Source organism: Poecilia reticulata, linkage group LG16, assembly GCF_000633615.1.
Source record: "Poecilia reticulata strain Guanapo linkage group LG16, Guppy_female_1.0+MT, whole genome shotgun sequence".
Lineage (NCBI taxonomy): Eukaryota > Metazoa > Chordata > Actinopteri > Cyprinodontiformes > Poeciliidae > Poecilia > Poecilia reticulata.
Window position 1 is genome coordinate 32,487,272 of NC_024346.1, and position 24,120 is coordinate 32,511,391.

Consider the following 24,120-nt stretch of genomic DNA (forward strand, 5'->3'; position numbering starts at 1 on the left):
GTGTGTGTGTGTGTGTGTGTGTGTGTGTGTGTGTGTGTGTGTGTGTGTGTGTGTGTGTGTGTGTGTGTGTGTGTGTGTGTGAGATCTATGTTCTTATATCCCTGTGGGGATCTATTTCTGTTGTGGGGACCACTGCTCCTTATGGAGACACTTTCTTGGTCCCCATAAGGGGAAATGTTGTTTTTGGGTTAGGGGTTAGGTTTAGGCCTAAGATGTGAATTGACTTTTGGTTAGGGTTAGGCATGTGACGGTTATTGTTAGAGCTAGGTTGTAGAAAATGAATGGAAGTCAATGGAAAGTCCCCACAAGATACGAAAACAGGACTCTGCGTGCGTGCCACTTGATTATTCTGTCGCTCAGATCCTGTTGCCCCGTTTTTGCCTTTTCGTCCCTGGTAGCTGATTATCCAGCTTATGATTTGTTGCATCCTAATCCCTGAAATCCAGATGTAGGGAATATAATCCCAGCTTTCTACTACAAATGTTGCTTTTTTAAATTTCAATCTGACTTCCCAGCATCAATCAAGTGTGACCGATAGTCTTGCAACTCATGCAGCACAGGCTGCATTCCTTGTTACTATTTGATTTGACTTCATTGGTTATTTTTTATCCATCCTTTAATCATTCCTTCATGTAATTTTAGTAACACTGCAATCAGAAGTGGAGTTATTTAGGTTTCAAACACTCAGCCATTGTGCATCGGTTGTTTTTCTTAGCATCCATTGGAACTTCCAACTTCCAATGGATTTTGCCTTGGAAGGAAAGTTGTTTTCACTTCCGCCCTTGCTGCTACTTCCTGAGCGTTTTGAGGAAGGAATTCCTTCTTATGCCTGCTACCCACCCTACATTCTAGAACACATGCAAACACTGAAACACATGTGCACACACACACACACACACACACACACACACACACACACACACACACACACACACACACACGCACACACACCTCCATGGAAGCCCTTTTTATGTAATCTGTGTGGTTTGCTTCAACATTTATGTTTGTCATTTTTCTCCAGTCTACGAGCTTTAGTTATCCACAACTCCCTCTCCATTAACAAAATAGGTTAAACACATAAATGAAATAAAGAAAGAAATGACTGTGTGTCATGTCACTCTTCAATAAAATCTATATATTTAGTTTTACCAGAGTTGCACCAATTTATGTCAGATATCTGATCTCTGGGTTTTGTAAAACTTTCACCAGTCGATGCTGATTTGAACCAATTTAAGTTCCTCTTAAAGAAATTTAAGAGGAACTTCCTGTATTCCTGACAATACAGTCAGGAATTCTGTATTGTTTTAGCCTTCATGCTGTGATTGTGCTGTAATTCTTTTATTTAGAGAAGTCTCTAGTAGACCTACACAATATATTGTAAATATATCACAATATTATCATATGTAGCATCAGTATCGCAAAGATATGCTTGGATTGCATTAAATATTAGCGAATCGGGTTCCAGCTCTATATGTCAGCCTCTGAATCGCAAAAACGTATTTATCCATGGACCATAACTTCCATTGAAGTCCTCACCTATATTTTTATTTGCCCATGGGTTTTTTTTAATTCCTATGTATTACTATTTTGTTTCCTTTGAGCTTCCATCTTACATCTTTTTAAGCGTTAAAATTTTAACTTTGCCCTGTTTTTATTTTTTTTTTTTATTTTTTTTTTTTCAGTGGTCAAAGTTAGATCACTGACTGATCGTATTCACTTCGTTCACACAGCGAATGCGATCTTTATTTGACTTTTCCTGAACAGGCCAAAATTCAATCTTTTAACCCAAAGAAAATTGGATACGCATCCAATAGTTTTCAAAGCGTTTGCAGTCTGAACTGCTATGACACATTTTACAGCAGTTCATGCTATGAAGGTTTGTCATTGACGTGAAGCATTCGTCAGAATTCTGCACCAGAAGAAGCAAGGCGCTGTAAATCTGGATTTAAACATTGGCTGAAATTTACATTTCTGAAGTTATGAAAAAAGTCTGTGTCAGTGAAGCACATCACCTCTCTTCGCTACGAATTAGCTTAGCATCCTCACAGACTTCTCTACAGAAGCTGCAGCCAGTGCTCCACAAAAGACCTCTGCTACTAGGTGTGATTTTATTTTTTATTAACTTCCTTCATCTTGCTATGATCTTGTGTCAATATTGTCAGCTCCAATTGCTGAATAACGTTTGCATCGATCCATTATTACTTGCATAAACGATGCACTGCAGTGAGATGTCTACGTTCTTCTTCTGTGCATGTGGGTCGCTTTGGGGCAGTAAACCGTTCACACAGAAGTCTGGTTCAGTCATGTTTAATTAATAGTGTGAACAACCATGCAAAAAAAAAATGGATTTCAGCTAAAAAAAAATCTGAGTTGAGCATCAAGACATGTTGTATGAATGTAGACATTTAACAGACGCAGTATGTGTGCAAATGGCAAATAAAGATAAGGAAAATGGTGGAGACGTTGTGATTTCAGAAGAGACAAACGTTAGTTTAAAAATAGTGTGTCAAACTGATTACCTACCTGATCATAATTTCACTTTCTGTCATCATCCCTTTCTGCTTTTTGCCTACCGCTGTCTTCCTTGCGTCTGATTGGCTCCTGAGCGGGATCTTTCTGATCATTTTTATTGTAACTGCAGACATTATTAAATGACTGATCCTCTCTCTGTCAATTTCCTCCACTACTCTGCATCTTCTCCCTGATTCGCCCACTCCGGCATACTCTTACTCACCCCACTCCACCAGTGGGGGGGTGCTTGCTTTCTGCAGGCTAGTCCTAACTCCCCCGCCCCACCCACTGCCGACCCTGGGCCCCACTTTGTCCCATTCAACAGGCCAACAGATGCTGCTGAAATGAATGGAAGCAGACGAAAGCTGTTGGTGCTCACTGCTTCGGTGGGTGTAGGAGGGGACACGGAGGGTCTCTGAGGTATGTGCAGTGGGGGTAAAACATGACCAGTCTCACAAAGGAACAAAAGCCCCAGACAGACCAAAGCAACGCAGAGCGCTGGGTTAGCTCAGGTAAATCCTGCAGACACGTTTTCACATCTTATTGCGTTCAGTAAATGCCATTGAGCTGAACATTTTCCAGTTTAGTTACTGATCTTGTGGTGGAGCTCAGCAAACGAAGGGAAGCTTAAACAACGTCCACCGTTTCACTTTGTCCGTCGAAGTGAACGTCTCTCTGAAGATCTGTCCTCGTATCTCCGATGACCTGTTGAAATCATTGAGGTGCAGTGTGCCCTGTTGCCACAGCAACACGGGCTTCTGCTTTTCCGTCTCTTCCCTCTGTCTCTCTCTCACGTCTACTTTAAAACACCCTCCCAACACACATACACACACATCCACATACTAGAGCGCGGTCATGTGACGACGCTGACGTCAGACCGGGGAGGCAGGCTGAGAAACGAGTTAGTTTGCGGGCTTTGAATAAACCTCCAGCTCAGTCTGGGAGTCTGTCAGTTACCGTTAGCTCTGCTTCAGTCGTCCAGTCAGTTGCTCCTTCTCGCCTCCCCCACTTCGGGTGTGCTGTCCCCCTCCCTCCGCCTCTCTTTCATTGTTTTCTCCAGCGCTGTCTGCTGTTCTCGCCTGTTGCTTCTTCTGCTCCTCCTGCTGCTGCTGTTGCCGCAAACTTAGTCTTTAGTAAAATTCCTGTGTGATGGGCTGCTGAACAGCTTTTGGTCGGCTACAAAGTGAGGTAAGGACCTACATCTTGCCTCCGAGTGTTGGATTATGTGTGCGTTAGTAGTCAGGGTCTGCTTGGGTAAAGAAGGGGTTCACTGGTTGTGTCAGTCGCATACTTGTGTAGAAGGGAAGTTGTGAATTGTGAAACTCCTTTTGTTTTTTGTTTTTTTCAGTCAGCCCTCCACGTTCTTAGCTAAACCTGACATTTGAGTGATAGCAAAAAAACGCTATGTGATGTGTGCGTTGGGGGGGCGGCTTAAAGGAGACCCCCACCCTTCCGTCAGCGTTCCTTCACATCAACAAACATAGCTACATCTGTTTTCAAACCCCCAACAGGAAGTGAGTGCATCACAGAGGAGAGGAGGAAGGAGAGAGTGAACATTAGGAGGACTGTGCGGGTGTCGTGATGTGTAGCGCCACATGGCTTCTCCTCCCCGAGCGTTGCTAATGTTAGAGGCAGCAGTGTGGGCTGGGAGCTGCTGGCGCTGACTGCCAGAGAGTCTTAATGGGGGTGTGGAGGGGAGGGGGGGACGGCAGAGCAGCTGCCACCTGCCCCCTGCGATGAGGTGGGAAAGCCTCAGCCCCCTCAAAAACACATGCATTTGGCTTCCTTGCAATCTCACACAATTATCTGAGATTTTTTTTTTCCCCCAACAAATGTGTCGGGATTTTTTTTAATTTTTTTTTAACAAAAATATTTGAGGGAATTTTCTTGCTTCTTCCCCCCCAGTTATCATAGCTGGTATTAAATAACACCAAGGTTTCAAAACTCCCTCCTATGGTTTAATCTCCTCTTTTTACTGGGATACCAGAGAAAGTCATGGAGTTATTATAGATAGGCCTGTCACGGTAGCAAATTTGATTGGACAATACATTGTCCCAAAGGTTTTTGCAGTAAACAATAATATTGTTTACTGCAAAAACAAAATTATCCTTCAAAAAAGGAAATAGCTGAGACCAAGGCACCAGACTGAAGACTTTTATCATCCAGTTTTTAGTAGGAAGACAGAGAAAAGCGAAAACTGCTAAATAATATAGATGGAAATGTTCAAGCTTGCTTTAATTTATCATGCCATTAATTGATTTATTGCTTATTTCGACAGGCCTACTTATAGAATCATCCAGCTGTATGAAGCAGAAATTAATTCTACAGCACCCCTCCCCCACATGTTGCTGCACTAGTCGGCTCTCTGAAAGGAATGACAAATACTACTGTTTAAAAATATTTCTGATCACAAAAATATACAACATCGTGATTCAAAGGCTAAACCAGGTCCTGCCACAGTCAGCCTCATGTAGCTGTTTTCAGACTGCACAGAGCAGCCTGGACTGATTTTGTGCAGCTCATGACTCCAATTCAACACAATACAAATTAATGGTTAATGCAAATGGAGACTTCTTATTTTTATTTTTATTTTATTTTCAGGGCAAAATGATCACAGACAAATTAAAATCTTACAACATAAAGTGTTGGCTACAACACAGAGCATCCATTTTTTGTAATTTATTTATTTTCTGCTGGGACCACATCAACCCAGCAGGTTTTGCTGCACCCTGATCTGCTTTTCATAAAATTATTAAACTTGGCTATATTCATTTCAATAAAAGTGACTCAGATCTTGATTTTAATCGCTCAGAATTGACAAAAAAAAAAGTTTTGTTTTCAGTCGAGACCTTTTATTATTTTACACTATAATATTCTGTTATTTTATCTCCAGTTGGGAATATGTTGCATTTGTGTTCTACATGGTTTTACAGTTAGTTTTGCAGTTTATATATTGTTGTTTATATGTAAACAACAATACTTACTATTTGATTCGCAATGAATGGACTGGCGACCTGTACAGGGTGGACGCCACCTCTCGCCCGTTAACAGCTGGAGATAGGCAACAGCAACCCTCCTGACCCCAAATGGGGGTGGGGTGTAAATGGATGGATGGATGGATGGATGGATGGATGGATGGATGGATGGATGGATGGATGGATGGATGGATGGATGGATGGATGGATGGATGGATGGATGGATATTGTTGTTGGAACTTTAGCCTACATACCTTGATTTGGTGAAATCATGATAGTATCATCATAGCGTGAGACTCCCTTATTGGCCTTAGCATATATTTCCTCCTCCCTAAATGCTTTCAACTAAAGTATAAATTAGAGCTGCACTGATAAATTGGTACTGATTTTGTTAGTTTTGGGAGGTTAGACAGCGGCTGATCCTTACACAAGAAACCAATGTTATCCACCGATAGTATTTACCTACTAAAAGGTCTGAAAATGAGTGACTTTGTCAATATTTCTATCAAATTTTCACACAAAAAAATGGTATCAGCCCAATATCAAAATCGGTAGGTCAAGCTTTTTCTTATATTTTCTCAAATAGACCGAAGGGGTCCGATAATATGTAGAATAAATAATTTCTGGTGTGTTTTTTCCACCTTCTCTGTCACTGTTTCTCTTCAGCTCCTCAGCTGCTCCTCTGCTGCTCAGCAGAGCCTCCCTCCTCTTACTTAATGATGTGGAGACCTGCCAGTGGCATGTAACAGCTCTCTGTGACACAATCTGAAGTCTTAAAGCCGCAGATATCTGCCAGCCCATCTAATTAAATGTCCACTGCTGTTGAGAAGATAAAGACAAAAAATTAGCATTTGTTGATTACATCAGGATTTATGGCTTGGATTTAAGAGAAATGTCATGGTGACATAATACCCTACATGGTGCATTTGTCAGTGAAACGTACCAGATTAGATAACGGTCTGGCAAAAAAACAAACGACAAGAAAAACGTTGAGTTAAATAAACGCTTTCAGCTTTAGGGGAAAGGATTCATTTTTGGTGTTTTGCAAAGAAATACAATTAATAGAGCCAATCAGTGCTTCGTAAAATTCTTTCAGGCTAAAGTTTGAAATGCTTTGTAGATGAGAAAGTGCAGTAATGGAAAAGATAAAGATTTCAAGATTGTTTTAGTTTTTTTTTTTTCTTTTATGCAACATGTAAAATAATATAAATAAAATACATGAGTTCATCAAACAAATTTTGATTTTAGTCAAAGACAACCTGTATGAAAGGTATTTCAAACAGCAGTTTTGAAATATTAATTCCATTTATAGAGGGGAAAAAAAGCCATGTAAAAGTATTGCTGCCCTGTGGGGAAAAAGGTTTAACAAACCTGACAATAACCGGTTGCTCCAAACTTTGGCAACAACATCTGCCATCCAAGCTGGGAGGTAACAGCCAATGAATCTCACTCTGGGAGAACACTGGCCCTCTATTCTAAACACAAAGGTTTTGATTCTGCCACATCTTAAAGTTTTTCACATCACAGTATCTAATTCTGATGACTGTCAAGACTTTGACTAGGCTGCTCTAAAACTTTTATTAATTTTTGGGTTGTTTCCTTTTTTAAGCTATTCAGAGGTACACTTACTGGTTGCCTCAGATCATTATCGTGCTGCCTAATCCAAGTGTGTGAGAGCTGAGGGTCACAGTCTGACAGCTGGGAGTTCACCTTCAGGTTTTATTTCTAAGGAGGAAAGCACTCTGTGACCATCACACTAGCAGCATCATGTTTGAGTGTGAACATGATTTTTTTTACTTTTTATTTTTCCTGAAATGGGTTTGTTAGTTTTATGGCATTTTCCTTTATTTCTGCCCACAGTATTATTTTGATCAATATTTTCCCAAACATTGTTCTTCGTCTGTTTTTTTATTTGTATTTCCTTCTAATTCTAATGTTAAGAACTTTAAGATGTGCTTTGAGCTCTTTCAGCCTACTTCTGTTCTAAAGACTTCTTGATTCAAGTTGTGGCTGCTGCAAACAAAATGTGGTAAACCAAACTTTATCATTCATAATTATTTTTCGAACAACTAAATTTTCAGACTGGACCATGTCTGTTTTGATAGAGTTTTACTTTAAAGAATGAAACCTACATTTACTTTAAGAATCTGAAACTTAAGCCAGTTGCTATGAAGAGACCTCCATGGAATGAAGTTCGCCCAAGTATGTGGGATGTATGTGACATTTGATTTATCAAATTCAACCTGAATTTATTTTAGTATGGATAACTTTGTGTCTAGTTTGACTCAATGCACCATGGAGTTAAAAAGGCCATGAAAATCTGGTGAAGAACTAAGTTTGACTGATATCTTGGCTCTACACCAGACGTTGATTGGTCTGATACATTCCCTTCACAGGCCCACATCAGCTGACTTGTGTTAGTGGAAGAAAACTTCACGGGGCAAGGGAGTGATGTAGTGATGACGTGTGGGTTGTATCAGCAGTCAGCCGCAGGATATACAGGTGTAGACGAGGCTCAGAAATCATTTCAACCAGAAGAGTAAAATGGTAAGTTATTTGATTTGAATTTCGTCCAGAGGTGTACTGACCCTTTGCAACTCCGTCCTAGTCACGGTGAATCATCAGATCGTTGAAGTTGAGAGTTTCTAATGATCTAATCTGCCTGAATTCATCCACATGATTTCTATCAATATGTCTTAAACAGAGTTTCCACTTACACCAGAGCAGACTTAAAAGTGTACAAAAGTCTAGATGCTTCCCAGTTTTTTTCATACATGATAGACTACATGATAATGGGGCATTTTCTCCATGGTTACTGCTGATTAGATGCATACCTTCTCCATAATGAAATATTTGATTGCATCTTACTAAATTTATTTATCTTAATCTTAATCTTTTTACCTAGTAAAAGCCCCAGTCCTTACCAAGCAGATTTCATCCATAGGGCTGATGATACACGTCACCTCTTGCAATCCGGCATTCAAAGGTTTGTTTCTGCACAAGTTTTGTTTTCCTGTTCTTCGTCTGTTTTTTTTTTATCTCTAAACTTAAAAAACATTAACTAATAATAATCTGCTAACCAATCACATGAGATTTGTTTTTTCAAAAGGCAACAAGTATGGCATATAAAAATATTGAGTAGATTTTGTATTTCAGAACTTAAATCTATCCCATAAGACTGAAACATTTTTGAGTGTATTTAAAAATATACATATATATTATAAAATATGATCAAAAGATTTATCTGTTCAATTATGGTTGTAACAATAATTAAAAAATTTATTACTCCACAAACAGCCTTAAAAGTAAAAAATAAATAATTTAAAAAATCAGAAAGTGAAGAGTTAAAAAAGCTACTTCTACTTTGCTCCACCACCCGGGATTGAAAGTAAATAAAATGCTTTAGCAGACAACTGAGTTATGAAATGACTCATTGTTATTTGTTTAACTGTTTTCTATGCTGTTGCCTTTTTTAATCTGCTCTAAAGTTATTAGGACCTGAACTTTGCACAGAGCTCATCCCCATCACCTCACTGTGCGTGCGTGCGTGGTAACAGATGGGCGAGCATTGTTGACTCTGGCTTTATACATATAAATATCACTGAGTATGTTTCTCATCTGTCATTATAAGTGCAAAAGCTATCTCTTTGGCCTGGAGAGTCGCCTTGTGTGTGTGTGTTGCGTGTGTGTTCCGCTTTAGTTCTCGATTGATTTAAGGTTTTATGTCATGGAAAAAGTCAGCACCTTTGCCTCCCGATGTTCCAGCAGAGGAGCCCACACACTAACTGTGATGTAGAGTGATGCGTTTAAAAGAGTCTGGCCAAACACACACACACGCACGCACACAAGCTGACCTGAGCCATATGAACGATTTTTCTCAAACATCCCGTTTGGTGCTACAGGGAGTCTCTTGTAATGCTGGTGGAAAGTTAACTTGAAGGCAGTTTATGTAACTGTTGATTTATTTCCACAGACAGAAAGAAGGAGATGAAGTAGGAAATATACTCTGAGATATGAGAAGAGGCAGGCACCTGGGGAGGCAGTCGGCCATTTTTCCTTTCTCTGTTCTTCCGACTCTCTTATCTAGTGTAAAGTAACTGAAGCTGAAAATGCTGGAGTTTTTTTTTAATCCAGAAAGCTAGTCAATTATTTAGTAAAAAAAAAAAAAAAAAAAAAGATTACTCTCTAGATGAATTAAAGCCTAAATCGAACAAATATTGGACTTTTTTTTTCCCCATAAAAACAGATCTTAATAAATGTAATTTCATGTGATGCAGCTTTTTAAACCTATCCCCATCATAAATTTGTATAATCCTGGAAACACTTTACAGATGTGATACTAGCTGTGAAAACACGTGAAAAGAAAAAGTTTACGGCTAATTAATTACACTCAAAAACATCACACAGTAAAACACCTGCACTCAAGGAAGTCCTTTTTTATTATTCATCCATTTCTCAGCTTTATCTTTATATATTTAGAATTTTAACATGCATGTTACACAAGGACAAAAGAGACTACCACATGATGAGTCATGAAAAACAGAAGAAAAAAATACATTAAAACTGTAGTACAATAACAAATACTAAAAATGCAGCTGTTACTAGATTGAAGACTGCAATGTTTGTAAATCACGACATCTTAAAAAAAACGTATATTAATGAAAGAGATAGGAAAACATTAAAGCAACAAAAAAAACAAAATGATACACCATGTGATTATGTGAGCATCACTGAGGAGGCAAGTCGGATTTCCACAATTTCAGGATACAAAGTTTAGTGACAACCAGGCCATGACTGAGCAGATCCATCTTTATTCATCCATTTTCTATAGCCATTTAATTCTCTCAGCGTCTTATTGGAGGGCTGCCTAGGGCTGCCTAGCTGCAATTCTATCAGTTACAGAATTGATAGAATTATTGATAATTCTATCAATAATAATGCTTTATTATTGATGAAGCATTATCAATAATTATATCAATAATAATCCTTTATCATTGATAGAATTATTGTTTCACAATATTTTTTAGAGATTTTTTTTTCTTTTTCTTTTTTGCACAAAACTTAAATTGAACATGAAAACAGTGCGGGACCCCCCCTCAAACATCACCACCACCCCTGGCGTCAAAATCAACTGAATACTTACAGGATGAAATACTAATAGCTTTCTCACTTACACTTCATTAGTATGCATGATACTCACATCCTCACAAATGTTTTTTTCTCTTTTTTTCCCTGTAAAAATGTTCCACATTTCCAAAAAAGAAAAAAAAAAACGCAAGCCCTGGAGAACAAGTAAGAGCGAAGACTTAAAAGCCTCTTTATGATGACTGTAGTGAAGCGGATGTGACATTTTCCAGCACTTTGTCTGTTCTCGGCTTTAAAGGTCAAAACAGAAAGGACCCGGGACACTTAAGAGACGATTATACTTCTCTTCTGAGGTGTTGTGTTTTGATTGTGTGGTTCACCCAGGGTGAAGTGTCCTTACTCACCGACTGTCAAAGCACAACCTCTCTGGATGGCCGTGCCAGCGTCTGCTGGAGAAGATATTACACCTCTTTCATTAAAAGCTTTAATGTAAAAAAAACAAGAAACATTATAAAACTATTAAGTATGTGTATCATATCAGCTTGGTTATTAATGATTAGTGGATCAAGTCGGATGAGTTGGTATTATGGCTGCCTGTCTGACTTGCTCTGCTTCCACTATTATTCAGCGACTGTGGGAAAAAGCTGTTAGAGAACGAAAAGAAAATCAAGGGTCACATTACTCATAGTTCTACAACAATGATTTAACAAACAGCACTGCCTTTAGCTGTAGATGTAATCTTGGGATATAGTAGAAACCTCTAAATACAATTCTTTATTTTGGTCAATATATGAATGAAAAATGTAAATATTTTTGGAAACATTAGATTTTTTGTGTGTTGTTATCTATTGGGCTTGTTCATGATAGAGTTTTATCAATTCTGAGATGTTTTAACCTTTGCTTAAAAGAAGCACACAAAGTGTCAGGTTTTAAAAAGAAATCTCTCACATCCATGCATTGGTGGATGGAAAGCTATGGGAAACAGATGTTCTATTTTTAGTCACAGGGTGGAATTCACACACGCTGGTAGGTCATAGTTGTCTGTAAGCCTCCAGTTTCTACAGATCCAGATGATGCTTGTTGGCTTTGCTCACATTCTCATGTACATACAAGACTCTGGCAATTTGATTATTCTGGTCAACTCAGTTGTGAATGAAAGCTGAAGGTTTACTCAAAATCTCAGCCTCTACAAGGTTAAGAATTTAACTGTTTTCTTTTTTTTTTTTTTTTGTGGTTTGTAGCCATAGTATTAATTCTCACGCAGAGAACTCTGCAAGCAGAACAAACATAAAACTGTGGCGCATTCATGTGGACTGGATATCTGCTCATGATTAAATACGACATGGAGACTTTCTCTACTCAGGCTGAGGGATGTTTTTATGCGTTCTTTTCACATCTGTCTTGCTTTATTCTGATTCTGTTTCCAAAAAACGTCAGATCCAAGTGGAAGAAGGTAATGTGTCAAAGCTGAAACGTTTACGAAAGAATCCTTAACCTAGCACTGCTTTAGTCACACTAACACTCTTCTAAATTTTAATGTAGGTAGTATAGATGTCATTTCCACCCACTGTTGTAGCATATGTATCACAACCTTTTTAACCAGAAGAGACAGATCTTTATTTTTTTATTTATAAGGAGGAATAAATATAAATGGTCATAACTCTTGTTACAAACATTAAATTTAAAACAATATTGGCTGTTTTATCATACCCATCACTCCTTTGATCTCTAAGGTTCTCTATTTTTCTGCTACCAGAGGTGTTTCCATAGAAACTGCTTTTGTCTTTTTCTCAACACTTTGAAAATGTGTGTGTTCCTAAGGAATTCCCTTTCTTTCATGTTTAATAATTCTCTCCCAGTTTACATAGGGATGTTCTTTTAAAAAACGAGTTGTCCATACATTTCTAGAAATGTTTTCATCCACACAGAAACTCTGAGAAAACAGAGTGCTGTGGTGGCGCAGAGGTTAAGCACAGCCCACGTAAGGAGGCCTTAGTTGCTTGACGCTGGTGTCGCAGGTTCAATTCCAGACCTGGTTGCTGCATGTCTTCCCTGTCATTACCCTACTTTTCTGTCATAACTCTTTCAAATAAAGGCCACTAGAGCCTAAAAAAAATCTCATAGAAAAGCCTAAGATGCTCTTTTTACTCCCCCAGGCCTGAAGGTGGCACTAAACTTTGGGTATGACACATAAAATCACCGTGTGGGGTTAGGAGTAAACTCAACAAGACAACCAGAATGGGAAACAGCAGAACCAGATTAGAGTCTATGGTGTGGAGTAATAAAGTTGAGCTTCTTCTCTGTGTCACTTTGGGTTATAAAACCAATAAACTTAAAGACAAACACATGATCTGCCACTGTTTTTGTTGTTATGTATGAAGCATTTGGAGTTATAGGTCAGGCTCGAGGTTGGGCTCATATGTCGGTGTTTCACATCAGGTGTTTTAGCTGTACACGTGAATACGACAGGGCAACATGTTCACTCTGGAACCCTTTAAAACAACAACAAAACAAGTTAATACCTCCTTAAACGCCGTATTTGTGTGGACGGCGAGCAGAAATGGTTGGAAACTTCTGTTTTTGAAAAAGTAAAATTTCATTTGGATGAGGCCTTTTTGCCTACGTTAACACTTTGGTGTGTTTCAGAAAACGCTGCACTGCATATGGCACCTCATCAAAGATAGATTAAACTGGAAGAACTGTGCAACACAACATTTTAGTGGTTTTAAATGTGACTTCAAAACTACGGCTTACTTTGAAACTGAAACCCATATACCTCAAGTAAAACTTTTTTTTCCCCAAATAAATTGTTGAATATTTTATTCTGTGCTGCTGAACCAAATTTAATCTCTTAAAATAGATCTCTTAACTCTTTTCCTGAAGGCTTACGTGATAACATGCACGCACCGTCGCTGTATATTAGCGTGGCACTAAGGAGATGATGGATGTTAGACACAAAACCACTTAGAATTCCTCAGTGCTTATAGAGATCCTTGGCGAGGAGGATGCATGCCTTTGAAGAATTTTTGAGGCCAAAAAAAAGAATGCTGTCACTAAACTACACTTAAACAACTGTTACTAATTGTGGCGTTCCAAGTCCTCTCTTTTGTCCAAGATGTGTGCTAATAATAAGATGAACGTTTGTCCAATATGTCATGGTGGTGGATGTTTACAATTCAGATTGAGGTCCTATAAGCCCACACTGGGTTTGGATATCTTTTCACTGCGGCTCGGCTCCTGCTGTGTTAGGATTTTGGCTTGCTGTTTATACTGCGTATTTGCTTCACTTGTAGCTATCTGCGCAGTCACTTAGTGGCTCTTGAAAAGCTTGACTTTAGGACGGCTGATTGAGTTTACTTGACCTCCTGATCGCTGTTGTTTTACGTCAGCACACAACGGAAAATTCAACAGAATGTAATCAGATCATGACTAATCACCAGCCCCATTTGCTTTCCAAACTATAGCTGAAATTCCTTTTTACGTTGCTGATAATATAGATTAGCCTGCACGGTGGTCCATTTGGTACTAGCTGTTGCCGTGAAGTATGAAGAGTGGCTATGAAAACTGAAAGGATGTGTGATGTACTCATCATAAGTATTTCTCTGAGGTAAACCATTATTTGTAAACTCTTAACTGGTATTATAAGTACTTAAAAACTCATGCTCTACTTACACTGCATATTATTTTTGTTTATACATTTTTTTCTTTGAATTTTACTTAAGTTGCAAATAGCAATCCTGCTTTTTTGCAGAAGTGAAAAAGCAAGATTATGAAATTATTCATATTTAAAACAAAAAAACTTTAATACAGCTGCAGTTTCCATCTGTTGCTGTGCAAAAGCACACTTATAAGATTAAAGCTACTTCCCCACAGCAGGTCTAGATGCTCAATTCCGATTTTTTTTGTTTTGTTTTTTTTTGTTGCTGAAATCAAGTTTTCTTTTTCTGCATGATCATGTATACTACTAATGAAATGCGACCACAGTCCAACTGCTGTGTGAACGGTTTACAACCCCGAAGCGACTCGCATGTGCAGAAGAAAGTAAACGTCACAAAGCACCGCACTGTTTACGGAAGTAATAATGGACGCCGGCGTCTACGAATCAGCTTTAAAGTTTATTTAGCAACAGGAGCCGACAGGATTGTCACGAGATCGTAACAAGAAAAATCAAGCACAACTAACAACAAAGGCCTTTTGTGGAGCATTGGCTGCAGCTTCTTTCTGTCTGTTTGGATTTGTAGTCGGAGCCAAGAGTGTGCTTCACTGACACACACCTCTTTCTGAATTTCAATTGTAATTTTCAGCCATAGCTTATGTTCGGATTTACTGTCTAGATTCTTATGACATAAAAATTGGATAAAATGCGACATGACTGTTCTGACTGCAAACACTTCCAAAACTGTTGGATACATGTCCAATTTATTATAACTAATGGAAGTGGCACAAATCAGATTTTTTTGTGACGTGAAAAGATCTGAACTGGGCCGTTCAGACGGCTGTGAACAAGTTAAATATGTGTCACATATGGAGGGAAAAAAGAAAAACAAAACAGATTTGGGTTGCATCTGCCTCCTTTGTGAACATAGCTAAAGATCCTCGATATGCAGGCATGCAAGCTAATCTTTACTCCAGTTGTAAGCTATTTATTTTAAATGGGAAATTTTCACTTATTACTTTGTGTGTTGTTACTGTAATTTTAAATATTGTTACATTTGAGTTTGACATAACTGGAATGTATGGAATTAAGTAGTCTTCCTATTTGTGCGTTTTTTAGTTTAGTCTTTTATTATTACATGTAAGTGTTTAATAGAGCTGTTAACATTGGAGCTGAGTGGCTGTCGATTCCTTATGTTTCAAACAATAAGTGTATAAAATACCTTCAGTACGCCATCACATTAAAAGAGAAGTCCAACAAGACCATTATTTCAACAGAGCGAAATTCTTTAATCGTTGTGTCAGGTTTGAAGCTCTGTTTAGTGTCAGCAAAGTCTCCACTGCAGGAAGGCTTACGAGAGATAAGAGGAACATCCTGAGCAGAAAGAAGGAGAGAGGGGCTCCTTTACCGGGTTTCATCAATCCTAACAAGCTGCTTTGCAGTGTTTTTTCTATAAAGTGGTGACAGACGGACACGCACGTTACGTAAACACCGGTGGCCACTGGGCAGGACGCATGAGCAGCGATAAACTGTGCTCAGGAGCTTAGCTCCTGAGCACAGGAGCTAAGGATAAATAAAATCCAAGTGGATATCTGTGTTCTTGGTTTGTAAAACGTACCGTTGGCTCTGCAATTGGTTCACCGGGTATTCATTCCATGCGGACAGATTTGTAAACTGCTCTGGGGAATTTCAAAACAGCAATGTGGTTTTGAGAAACCTGAATTTGGGCTGTTGTATAATTCAATCCTTGGTGAGCCTGCATAAAATGATTTTAATGAGGAGTTGTCTGCACGGTTTACACGATTTTTATGATTTATGGTTTTAATTTCAAATCTAGTAAACGTTGTTTTTATTGCACTTTTCAAACACAGAGACATTATTAAAAGAACCAGACTAAACAAGTGGACAAAACAAGTCAGTGATGACAAAAAAAGAACATGTACAAAAACTAGCTTCCAACGTTAGGAAGCTACAAGAATAATATTTTCTGTCTCTGTTGGATCTGACGGCTCTCAGGCCACATATTTCCAGATAAGCTGTAATATTTTGAAGGAATCTTTTCAACACATTTCAATCTGTTTTACTGTAATCAAGCCTTTATGTAATTAAAAAACCAGTTTGAAATTGTCTAATTCAAGTTTTTATTAAATATTTGTGTAAATATTTAATGGTTTTAATTGAGCCAGCAGCAGTGCCTGATTATAACACTGCTGTCCATTTTAATCAACACAAACTATCATAACTCTGTTACCTAATGGGAGCCACCTCAGGTTACAGTAGATTTCTGTTTTACACATGAACGTTTGCATTTAGATTGCCATTAATGCTAATTATCCCGACCACCTTTGAATGCAACTTCTGTTAAAGGGACAGGAGTATGTAAAGTTCACTTTTGAGCTATTCATCATGTCATATTGTTATTCCCTCATCAAAAACATGCCTGGAGTGCTGCTGCTTCTCAGAGCAACGCTGGTAAAAATGTCGTTAAAGGGTTATCAGAGGAGCCATGTTGTGATGACTTCCTGAAGGCGGAGTTTCAGAAAGAGCTGGAGTTTTTAAAGAGAGAGAGTTTCAATTTCAAGGCGCTAAATTACAAAGTAAAATTTTTTTTAAGTCATATTTGATTTAAATAAAGCATTCTTATAACAACTGAAATTAACATAGTTACTTGACTGTGCTATAAAATGACACTACGTGCCTGGAATGCTGCCCCTTTAAGTGTGGTAACATGTATTGAGCGCTGTCCAACTGGAGACTTGTCATGTGATTTCTAAATATTTTCTGTTCTCCTGTTGAGGTTCACATTTGTGTAAAATAAATACCCTATTAAGAACCATCTTCTATCCATTTATTATTTGATTAATCCAAAAAATAATCACCAGGTCAGCCAAGCAGAAAACCCTGAGATTTTCACAGGTTGATGTTAGAATATTGTTTCTAGTTTCAGATGCATCCTTCGCTACTATTGATCAAGCATCCAGTAAAGGAATGCTGTCATTGCATTTTAGGTTAAAAAATGTGTTTTCTGATTTTAAAAAAGGAATTGTTTAATTGCATTTTTTTCATATATTTCTAATCTTTTATATGAAAAAAGGCTGAATAAAAAATGAGTGTGGGCTTTTTCAATCCGATTAAGTGTCAAAATAGTCGATTTACAAAAGTAATTGTTAGTTTCAGCCCTAATTTATTTATGATTTTCATTCATTCTTTGAAATTTTAGCTTAATTTAAGCAGGTTATCAAAACTCTCTGAGACAGCGGGCTTCATTCCTAAATCCAAATATCTGGTTGAAAACAGAGTTAATGTAATAAAGAAGGCATCATTTGATGAGAGCAGTAACAATTTTAGGTATTTTTTAGCACATTTTAATAAAGTGATCATTTCTATGAATTGGCACACAATAATTATACTTTTACCATTCAGGCCATGTAGTTGACTAGTATCTACAGCTGTAATTGTGTAAAAGAACAGCCTTCCTGTCTTAACTCGTGCGTGCGTGCGTGGAGAGCAGCTGGTGAAACTTAACAGAAACTCCCTCTTTGCACATTTTTTCCATGTCAGCTGTGTATTTAGCTTTATCTGTCAGGCATCGAGGAAAGCCTGCAAAATCTGATCCCAGGCATTTGGCTGAAGTGTTTTTCTATCTGCTGTTTTGCCTAAAGCTTTGCATAAACACGTAGGCCCAAGAACTAGTAATGGAATTAGAAAGTTTGCATTGCAAAGTTGCTGTTAGATTTTAATGACGCCGAATCTGTGCATTTCCGATGGCATTTGATCGCAACGACAAGCTTTTTCAGAGCCGCGCCGGCTTGTTATGCTGTGAATAAAGGGAACACAACGTTTCCTGGCCTCCCATTCAGACGTGACGCATCGACTCGATGTCAGAACAGAACGCCACCGTTCTTTATCCAGAAAAATCACTCTTACAGTGGCATTATAATGTGACCGGCAAAAAGTCATCCTATTCTATCTTTAGAGATAATTATATTTACATGAAACAGTGGCAGGATGTTATCTGACTTAGCACAACACAGGAAATGACTAACGGCTTGCTGGTGGGCCAATTCAGAAATCTTAACCCTGAAAAACTATTTGACCAGTTTAGCGGGTTCATCCTGACCGCTGACCTTCGCTGTGATGTCACTAATCTCCTTTTAGATTTTTCTTTCCATGATGTTATTTCCTGTTTCTATCTTTTTCCTTGACCACAGGAAGCACAAGCTTGTTGCTAACCCCTGGGGAATTTATCAATCAGAAATATCTCCAAGCTGCTGCCTCTCATTTTCTCTTTCCGTTCCTCCCTCTTTCTTACTGCCCTCCTCTTGCCATGTTACACACCCAATGTTCCGTTTCGCTCTCCTTCCCTGTTATTCCTTTAACAAGCAGATCTGCCAATATTTCATTACGGTTAATTTAGCTTTGCTCGATCGTACAACTGTCACACCTCGTTTTTTTATTACTCCCTCAGGTTTCGGATGCTGTGCATCTGGAAGGATTTTTGCTCTCACTGTTTTACTTTGGGACAGTTGCTATGATGCGGAACCATGGCAACAAGGTATTGTTTTTACAACTGGGAGCGGCTGATTAGCATCAAGAGCTCAAATAATAGCTGAACTATGACCTCACATCCCCAGATGAGTTAAAACGGAGGCTTCTTGGACACAGAGCAGAACAAAACTCCAGCTCCTCTGCTCGGCTCATGTTACTGTGGAATAACGTCTCTGCTGCTGCTGGGATGTTGAGCTGTTAGTAACAGAGTTCAGTCAGAGGCTTATTCAGTTTCATGACAAGACTGACTGCTACTGAAGATTCTTCCTGCCCACACAAGGAGTATCCACGACGACTCTTTGAAGATACTTGGATGTATCGAGTTATGACAATATGTCGCTTTACATCGGGATAAATAAAGTGTCTTAGAACTCAGGAGGTTTCCTGTTACTGAAATAGGCTCCTTCAAAACTCAGTTTATTTAAAGAAGTGTGCTTTAAAACAGTAGCTGCATTTCCTTTATAAGTGTGCACAAAACTTTCAGTATTAATGTCGAAAAACACAATTTCACAATTGCTGTGTTTTGGTTAACTAAGAAAAGCAATTAAAATCACACTGGAATAAATTTGCTTATGCGATAAGGCATTAAATAAACATGATCCTCCAACTACTTCCAATATAAAAATTTTGTACGACAAGAATTTTTATATTGTTACATGCATAAAAGCATTTTTGCAATAATCAAGTGATTTTGCAATAAATTAATATGAGCTTGATAATTTCCATTCTCATGATTAATAGTTTTTGAACGGTAATTTTGTTCACAGAGACTTCATATTCAATTTTATTTATGGTTTTGGTTGCATGTGGTTTTTATTTCCGTTATTTATTGTTTTTGATTGCCATGTTTTATTTTAGATATTTAAAATGTCATCCACTTCCAGTGTTATTGGTCTTTGAGGGGGTGAACTTGCGTTATTATGCCACTAGCAATATATTACCTGAAAACGGTCTCAAATCAACAATATTATCGTTTATCGCAATAATTACTGGAACAATTTATTGTCCAGCAAAATTGACCATCGTGACAGGCCTGCATCTGTATTAATCATACAGCTAATCTGCAAGAGAAATGACACGACATTTTTCTTTTCTGTTTGTCTTTTGATATGTTCTTTTTTTGTTCATGTAACAAAAGAAAATAAAAGTAAAAAAAAAAAAAAAAGAAATATGACACTTAAACAGATAATATGTTGATGATAAAGATGGTGAGATAAATGTTGGTGGTGTTAAGTTAAAGGCACCAACATGCCCAGTCGCGGAAGTTAATATGGAGCATGGTGCTACATCACCTTGTTTTACAGATATTTCTCATAAAATTATCACTGAATAAAGCATTTCTGCTGCTCAGTACTGTTTGACTCTTTTCCTTCGTGATTCTTCTTATATCTTAAATAGGAGATAAATATAGACTGCAAGCAGGCTTGTCAGCCACATATGCTCTCTGTCTGTAAAGCTTGTGCTCCAACTTGGCAGAGTTCCGCACAGAGTTGATGTATGGCTTCCTCCTTGTGTAATACAGTTTCAGGTTACTTTTATAGACGCAGCAGGAGACTGTGTCCACTCACAGTAGTTTTGCCCAGAACACCTTTGCCAGTGGGGCTACATTGATGAAGACGGTATGATAGCCTTTCTTGATGATTCTGAACATGTTTGTCATGTTTCTGTGCAGTGTGGTGCCTGCAGACTGCCTGAATCTTTGCTTCATGCTCTGTTGATGCTTCATTCTGTTTTATATCCAGTTGATTTTTGAGCTAAATGGTGATTCTCTGACCGATTCCATCACACATCCTTGTTGAGGCCTCTGTGAAAACTCTACCGGAACCTTTCAGCCTGCATGTTCCTGAAAACAATTCATTGATACATTCAAAATCAGTTCTTTTCAATATTCAGAATTTTTTTAATGATTCCAAAACAGATATGTGATAGGAAAAAGAGATTTTTGTGAATTAGATTTTTTTTTTCAATTAAGATTTGTCTTTGAGTAAGAACTGGTGTTGCTCATCAGGTCAAGCATAAATGAATAATGAATTATACCAGCTATTTAATCGGAGCTAGCTATACCTTTGCTTGGTAGCTAGGATATAGTAGACCTGCTAACTAGCTAGCGAGGGTAAAATGATAGCAGCTTTCTAGCCAGCTAGGATATAATTAACCTGCTAGCTAGTTGGCAGTTCTGTTACACCCTAGCTATAGGATATAATAGCTACAGCTATTATAGCTAGTAATAGCTTTAATAGTTATAATAGCTATTATAGCAATTATAATAGCTATTAGCTATTATAGCTATAGTCGCTATTGTTAGTAATAATAATAACTATTATGATACTAATAGGGCAGAATAATACTCTATTAGGGTATAATGGACCCTATCTACTAGGTCTATTTTAGATAGCACCAGTCTTATCTGCTGAATAATTTTATTTCAACAAAATTGTTAAAGTAGGGAAATGCTGCTGAGAAGGAAGGGGAAAGAATTGGAGCGTGGAACCAAATTAGAATAACGAGCCACAGTTCTCTACAGAGACACAGATGCAGGTTTAATGGAAAATACACAAAACATTAATTAATATCTTCAACTAAAGTAAGAATGTGACAAGATCTATAGTTAATCTCATGTGTAGTACCAAAATTTCCCATTTTGTACATTTCTTTCGCAATATGGGTCTTGCGTTTAATTCAGAATGGTCTTAAAAAGTCTTAAGTTTGATTTGGTGAAACCTGCAGAAACCCTGTGAATATTTCTTTATAATATGCTGCTCCACAAATATTCACACTGTTGCTTCCCAGATTCAATTAAAACAGCCTTAAATTGATTATGAAATGGACTTGAATAATTTTGTCATCTAGGCTTCTTAGCTTTTCGCTCTTGCTCTCCTGAATCAATTAGGCACTTCATCTGGTTGCCTTCTCCACCTCCTTCTATCAAGTCTGTTACTATAGCAACCTAATGAGGGCTAAGGAGGCCATTTAAAAGTGTAAGGGCTGAAAATACCCACTGTGGGCAGCATCAAGCTAGCCAACCAGCAAGCAGCAACAATCGATGTGACAGGAGTTCAGACACGGCCTGCGCCGTCGGGTTCGCTGCTGATTGGAAGGAAACCAGCTCATGCGCTCGCATGCATTTTTCTTCTACAAGAAGAGGGTTGCTTGTGAGTACAAACAGGGAACGAACAAAGGTTCAGATCCTGGAAAATCTGGCTTCAGTCCAACTCATACAAAACTCATCCACCCCCGTCACTGTCACCCTGCTTCCAGCTCCTGGCTGGAGGCTGGCCAGCGTCTGTCTCAGTGGCTTCCCCTCGTTTGCCCGAGCCTTTGGCAGGAAGTTTTGATGGGAGAGGTTTCTTCTTCTGCGATTGTCTTTGAAGCTGTGGAATGTTGCAGAATGACTATAGGTTGAGACTTGTCACCGTAGATGACAGTGGGGTTTTTTCCTCCCTGCTGAAATAGGCTCCTTTGTTTCTAAGTAGCCAAATCGAAAGGAATAGCTGTAATGATTCATGTGTAGCGAATAGGAATATTTATCTTTTATGCATGTTGACAGAATCATCCTTTCATTAGACGTCTATTATTTTCTATTGTTATTTTCACTTTTATTTTCCCCCTTCTCTCTCCTACCCGTGTCATGCACCCTGGTTAATGTATGTCGGCCTAAAGGGGCAGTGTTATGTGTTTTCCAAGCTCATAGTGCCATTTTATAGCACAATCAAATAACTACATTACCTCCTGTGTGGATTTTCATTTTTCCCGTCTTCACGTTTTATGCATAGCCTCTCAGTATGTTGAAATAAACAAAATCAGATTGTGTTTACTAAAATGTATCTTTGTGAGTGCAAGAAATAATTCCATGATGAAGTACTTATACTTCATATAAACATTTGATCACAGGTTTTGCATCATATACTCCAGCTGTAGGACATGCGTAACCGTTGCGTGTGTATATGTGTGTGTCATTTGGGCTGGATTTGTCTGACAGAAGCCTCTTCTGTCTGAGGAGATTAGAGCACAGCTGGAGTCAAGAGCCTGATGCTGGAGGCTCTTCAGATCCAGCACTGAGGATCAATGTGGTTCAGTCCGAGGCTGGGTGGACTCCACAGGGTCTGCAGCCAGAAAAGAGGGTTCATTTTAATCCACACCCTTTCTTAGTAATGAAATAATATTACACAAATTAGCTGTTATTGTGGATAGCACCGAAGAAGTTCAACTCTCTGGACAGACGGACGGAGGGAATTTTCTGTTTTTTTTCTGAGACTTAAAAGTATAGCAGTATCTTTTCCTTTTCTCTTTTTCTTTTTTTTTAACTATTTGTACATAGTTTTTTTTATTGATCTTGTAAGTTTTACAGCTCAGAAAGCATTGTGGGATCCAAAATTGTTTTTTGGATTGTTACAGCTGCTGACCTCTGACCCCCTGTATCAAACAAACCTCAATGAAAACTTGATTTTTAAAAAAATAATAATTTGCATTTAAATGACTATATAAAATTTCATAGTGTTGGTGATGGCAGCCACAGCCAGTTCTTAATGTTGTCTTTATAGTGATATGGTTTGGACTTCAAAGCCATACATTAGGGACGCACCAATACACACTTTCCACATTCAATACCAATATCTGAGGTTTAGTATCGGCTAATCCGATACAGAAACACAGCCGAATTAACTTAAAATGTTTCTGTTTTTGAAACACAGACATGAAATGTACTGAATTACAAATGTATTTAATAACTTCACCAGTACAGCACACTTAAATACACCAACAGCTTTGCAGGCTTGGACCCTGCCTCTCGCCCGCTGACTGGTGGAAGTAGGCACTAGCATCCCTCGCATCCCCTTCTAGGGATAAGCATGACTGACTGACGTCCGTACGTACGTTCCTACATTTCCCGATTCTTTTGCAGCGCCCCTTTAAGTCCTGTCAGTCTCTGTACTTTACATATTTTGCACCAAATTCCTGCAGTTTAAAAAAAAGAGAGAGAGCACTGTAAGTTTGAAGCTTTCCTGTTTAGAAGCACTTCCACTTTGCTGTGACTCATTATTTGGAAGAGACTGGGATCAGTCTTGACACACATCCAGTCTGTGTATGATATCACTGTTTCTATTTGATCTTCTGAGTGAGCAATTCAGCTCTGGTATCAGATCCATTATACATGACTGGCTGCTTCACAGCTACGCTTTTTTTTTTTTATATATATAAATTTTTATAACAGTGGATCACATCTGTGTACTTGTTGCACACCTCAGATTCGTACACCCACATATCCTCCTACACACACAGGAGAGAGTGTGTGTGTGTGTGTGTGTGTGTGTGTGTGTGTGTGTGTGTGTGTGTGTGTGTGTGTGTGTG

General features: G+C 38.4%; 1 protein-coding gene across 5 annotated transcripts in view; it reads left to right on the plus strand.

Moving 5' to 3' along the window:
* Nucleotides 1-24,120, plus strand: part of ncalda (neurocalcin delta a) — an 88,823-nt gene that overhangs the window by 44,767 nt on the left and 19,936 nt on the right. Inside the window, exons 1-2 of one of the 5 annotated variants that reach the window (XM_017309688.1) lie at nucleotides 3,444-3,699; nucleotides 7,883-8,033. The exons of 2 other annotated variants lie outside the window; for them this stretch is intronic. The gene's annotated coding sequence lies outside the window, so the exon portion shown is untranslated. Of the gene's footprint in view, nucleotides 1-3,443; nucleotides 3,700-7,882; nucleotides 8,034-24,120 lie in introns of those variants that run through there. 2 more of the 5 variants (XM_017309687.1, XM_017309683.1) reach the window with 2 other exon arrangements.